A 6,000-nucleotide genomic window follows, 5' to 3' on the forward strand; every position below is an offset into this window, starting at 1 on the left:
ACTCCTCAAACTTCAAACTTTAAGTTCCTCAATCTTCAGCATCAGATTTAATTATAAGACCTCGTTGCTTTCTCTAAAACAACAAATCCCAATATAATTGTAACTAGATAGAAATCAACATATATCTTCAGAAAAAAGAGCTTGAATTATGTTTAAAATATTAAGGGGTTTTAGGAGTTTTGGTTTTGCACATAGAGAATCAGTCACAGCCATGGTCCATCAAGCAGCCACAATCAAACATTGAAACTTGAAAGCCTTCATAGTTGAATGGTTTTCTTTTATATTGGAAAAACAAAAAAAAACTATGCATGCCAAATAAAAATCAAATGAAATTAAATTAAACCAAATTCAACTCATAGTATCTAAGTTTGACAACAAACAAAAACATAGAAACCCTATGAAAAAGTGAATTTATCAACAGTAAAAAATAGACAACAACAAGAAACAAAACATGTAAACTGTTCAACTTTATCAGCCTTAGATGTTAGAAAGATAAGAAGAGGGAAGAACGGGTCACAAGTGTTGGTTCTTTTGAGTGTTGAAAAAACTCGTAAGAGTCAAACCACTTGCTGCTAATGAATGCCACCCGAAGAAAACCAACTTAGAAACAACTCAAATGTTAGAACTTTCATTTTTTGGGTCCTAGTGTTTAAGCCTAATTTTCATTTTTATAAAGCTAGTCAAGCCCAAATAATAACATATGGTTTGTGTAGGGGGTTATCATTAGCTAACTTCATGGGCCAAAAAGAAGTAGCTAAAGTAGAATCCTTTATAATACAGATCTTTGATCTAGCATCTTGAGTACTTAAGTCAAGCTTACAGCTGAGAAATCTGGTTAAAGTGAAAAGTACATAAAGCTTAACAGCCTTGACCATAAATTTGAAGCCAATGCAAAGCCAAAGCTAGTAGATACAAGTTACAGTCCCAGAACAGAATCATCACAAATTTATAACACAATTTTATATTAATTTTAGCATTTTAATCACATGCCATTTTCTTGAAAGGAAAATTCAGTTCTTTTACATATGCATTGTGTAGTGCAAAGTAAGCATGCCGACCTTTATAAATGGGACAAGAGGAAGTTGAACAGAAGTTGGATAACAACCAAGATTAGCAAGTAGACATGCATTCTTTATTTGCTCCCTTAAAACCTCTGTCAATCCGTATATAGCTTCTTGATTGTATTCAAAATTACTTCTTAAGTTTGTCACTTACAAATTTTGCGATGTATTGGTTATAGGTAATACTTTTTGAGAGGCATTGGAAGTTAACCCGTGTTTATCTTCTTGTTGCTTTAGTGAAGATACTTTCATACAATTTTTAACCTACCATCACTGCATTGCAGGTATGTATGTTGGTATCCCCCTTAATTGTTACTTAGAATTGTCTTAATATATGAATTTTGTTTATTATTAGAATTTTATGCATTATGAGTGAACCTTAGTTTCCCGTTTGAGGTTCAATATAGTAATTAATACAGACAGTTTGGATTAATCATTGTTTTGAATCTTGAATTGTCTGTTTGGACAGTTTGGGAACACTTTTTTTTACTTCATTCATAGTCATAGGTTAAGTATGTAGTATTAGATTTTATGAAATTTCAGTGGTCTCCATATTGCTTTGTTCTCTGGGTGCATACTTGATCGTGTTCACCTGATGTGTCCGCTTTCATTTCATGTACTTGGAGACCAATGCGAAATGCTGCTGAAATTTCATCAAATTGATCATAACATACTTAACCTGTACGGGTGAATGAAGTAAAAAATCATGTTCCTGAATGGGATAGGGCCTTACCTTTATATGAAAAAAGTGAGATTTTCATGCATATATGATAATGTAGCCGGTATGACAGGCTAAAAAACATGGATTGAAGTTGGATAAAAGCACCGCGCATAAGTGATGAGTATCAGAACGGGGTTGAAAGTTTCTTGCATTTTGCGCAAGAAAATGGATCAGCGCTAGGTGGAAAATATTTATGTCCTTGTGTTAAATGTGTCAATGGGAGACGTAAGTCAGTGAATGACATTAGAGCACATCTTATATATGAAGGCTTCAGTCCGACTTACACAAATTGGATATGGCATGGTGAATTGACACAAATGTCAACTGCCCCTGACACTGAGTCAAATGATGCACAAACAACAAATCGTATGGAAGACATGATACACAATCTTGGGCAAGAGGGTTTTCAACAAGCTCATGCAAGTTATTATGACAAATTAGAAACAGATTCGAAGATGCCTTTGTATTTGGGATGGACATTCCTCACTCGATTATCAGCGGTGTTAGGTTTGGTGAACTTGAAGGCCAAATTTGGGTGGAGTGACAAAAGCTTCATTGACTTGCTTGTGTTGTTGAAAACTATGCTTCCTAAGGACAACATGTTTACCCAAGAGTCATTATGAGACAAACAAAATATTATGTCCCGTGGGTATGGAGTACCAGAAAATTCATGCATGCCCTAATGACTATATTTTGTATAGAAATCAGTTTGCGGAAATGCACAATTGCCCAACATGTGGCGTATCACGATACAAACTGAACAATGACCAATGCAATGATGATGGAATCACAAAAACAATCGTCCAACAAAGGTTTGTTGGTATCTTCCAATAATACCAAGGTTTAAGAGATTGTTTGCTAATGTGGAAGATGCAAAATACCTTTGATGGCATGCAGATGGTAAAATAGTTGATGGTTTCTTCTGACATCTAGCTGATTCTCCATAATGGGAGAAAATTGATCGGTTGTATCCAAAATTTGGACAAGATCCCAAAAACCTAAGGCTTGCTCTTGCTTCAAACGGAATGAATCCCTTCGAAAACTTGAGCACCAACCATAGTTCATGGCCTGTTTTGCTAATGAGTTACAACCTTCATTCTTGGTTGTGCATGAAGCGAAAATACATTATGTTGTCTATGATGATATCAGGTCAAAGAAATCTAGGAAATGATATTAATGTCTATTTGACTCCCTTGATTCCCCTGATTGAAGACTTGAGAAAATTGTGGGTTGAAGGGGTTGATGTCTATGATCCGAGTGTTCAACAAAGGTTCAGGTTACGTGTAATGATATTTTACACCATAAATGACTTTCCAGCTTATGAGAATTTGAGTAGATATAGCGTGAAAGGACACCATGCATGTCCTATTTGTGAGAAAGACACCAGTTACATTCAACTTAAATATGGAAAGAAGACAGTATACACAAGGCACCGGAGATTTTTAAAACCTTTTCACCCGTATCAGTGATTGAAGAAAGCATTTAATGGACACAATGAGGTTGAAAGTGTGCCTAAACCCTTAGGTGGATGCGAAGTGTATGATCGGGTGAAAGACATCGATACTATCTTTGGTAAGACACAAAAAAAGGATGCATCTAGGAATAAAATTTGGAAGAAAAGGTCAATATTTTTTCATCTTCCTTATTAGTGTGATCTACATGTATGACATTGTCTAGACGTCATGCATGTCGAGAAAAATGTGTGTGATAGTTTGATTGACACCCTTCTTAACATTAAGGGCAAGACAAAGGATGGTTTGAAATGTTGTCAAGATTTGGTTGACATGGGTATACAAGACCAGCTACATCCAGTTGCACGAGGTGATCAAACGTATTTGCCCCCAACATGGCACACAATGTCAATGGCAGAGAAGAAAAGTTTTTGTCATTGTCTTAAAAATCTTAAAGTGCCACAATGATACTCTTCAAATATTAAGAGCCTTGTGTCAGTTAAGGATTTGAAGTGGTTGTTTTGAAATCTCATGATTGTCATGTGTTAATGAAACAATTGTTGCCAGTGGCCATTCGTGGTATCTTGCCTGAAAAAGTTAGGTTTGTCATATGTCGCTTGTGTTTTTTCTTTAATGCTATCTGTAGCAAGGTTATTGACCCTCAACAGTTGGATAACTTGAAGAATGAGGCTTCCATCATCCTTTGTGAATTGGAGATGTATTTTCCGTCGTCATTTATTGACATCATGATTCACTTAATAGTTCACCTTGTGCGGGAGATTTGGTTTTGTTGCCCGGTCTTTTTACGTTGGATGTATCCTGTTGAGCAGTACATGAAGGTGTTGAAAGGATATAAAAAGAATCAATATCGACCAGAAGCAAACATTGTTGAAAAATATGTTGCTGAAGAAGCTATTGAATTTTGTTTAGAATATATTAATACCGCTAAACCAGTTGGGGTTCCTGAAAGTCATCATGACTACAACATTGAAGGTAGGGGTACACGAGGATTCAATGTTGTAACCATGGGGTCGCCAGTAGTTGTCACAAGCTCATTTATACGTATTGAACAACACAACAGAGGTGATCCTATACATAGATGCTGACAAAAAACATGTCACCGCTACTCATCCAAAAATGAACAAGATGAGGTTGTTGCAACAACACAATAGAACTTTGATCAGTTGGTTTAGAGAAACAATCTTGGCAGATGATAGTGCTTCAAAGACATTAAGATTGTTAGCTGTTGGTCCAAATCTAAATGTTCCAACTTGGAAGGGATACGATATCAATCACTATTTTTTCTACACAAAGTCACAAGATGCAAACAGTAGTGTGCAAAATAGCGGGGTTAGTGTTGATGGTCATTCAGATCACTTTTGTAGTGTTTTTGATAACAATCTAGTTCAAGCGTCCATGCCTTACTATGGAGTGATTGAAGAAAATTGGGAGCTTGATTACTGTGAATTTAGAGTGGCTATTTTCAAATGTTTGTGGGTTAATGGAAATACTGGAGTACATAAAGACAAAATGGGATTTACTTTTGTAGACCTTGAAAAGGTTGCTTTGATGGAAGCTTGCTTGTGGAGCTTCTATGGAGGTTGGATCTTTGAGCTTCAATGAGGTACTTTAATGGTGATTTTCCACCATGGAGATGCAGCGGAAGACAAAGGAGAAGAGGTAAGAGGCTGCGCCATCCATTAGGGAATAAGCCATGGAAGAAGGAGCTTCACCACCAAGATGAGCCTTGGATAAGAAGCTTGGAGAGGATGCTTCAATGGAGGAAAAGAAAGAGGGAGAGAAAGAGAGAGGGGGGAGCACGAAATTGAAGGAAGAAAAAGGGAGAGAAGTTGAACTTTGAGTTGTGTCTCACAAGACTCTCATTCATCAAAGTTACAACAAGTGTTGCACATGCTTCTATTTATAGACTAGGTAGCTTCCTTGAGAAGCTTTCTTAAGAAAACTTCCTTGAGAAGCTTCTTTGAGAAAACTTCCTTGAGAAGCTAGAGCTTAGCTACACACACTCATCTAAAAACTAAGCTCACCTCCTTGAGAAGCTTCCTTGAGAAGTTAGCTACACACACCCATCTAAAAACTAAGCTCACCTCCTTGACAAAATACATGAAAATACAAAAAAAAAGTCCCTACTACAAAAACTACTCAACATTCCCTGAAATACAAGGCTAAAACCCTATACTACTAGAATGGCCAAAATACAAGGCCCAAAAGAAGGAAAAACCTATTCTAATATTTACAAAGAAGAGTGGATCCAACCTTGACCCATGGGCTCAAAAATCTACCCTAAGGTTCATGAGAACCCTAGGGCCTTCTTTAGTAGCTCTAGCCCAAGCCTCTTGGAGTCTTCTATCCAATACCCTTGGGGGGTAGGATTGCATCATCCCCTCCACCTTGGAAAGGATTTGACCTCAAATCCCGAGGTTCTTCATACTCTAGGCTCCTTCCCTCGACACCTGTAAAAAGAATAAAAACATATGTATTAGTGGTGTTGGGTATGTTAGAGTAGGGTAAGGTCTGAAAACTCCTTTCATGGACATCTTCCCATGAGGGAACATGGTTCCTCACCAACTCAATGAGTAGTGCTACAAGTATAGAAAAATATGGGACAAACCTTTTGTAAAAGTTTGTTAAGTCATGGTAGCCCCATATTTTCCTTATACTTGGTGGAGTGGGCCAATCAGGAATGACCTTTATTCTCTTAGGGTCCGTGGGAACCCCTTGATCACTATTTAAAAAATTAAGGAATGTA

Source organism: Glycine max, chromosome 4, assembly GCF_000004515.6.
Source record: "Glycine max cultivar Williams 82 chromosome 4, Glycine_max_v4.0, whole genome shotgun sequence".
Lineage (NCBI taxonomy): Eukaryota > Viridiplantae > Streptophyta > Magnoliopsida > Fabales > Fabaceae > Glycine > Glycine max.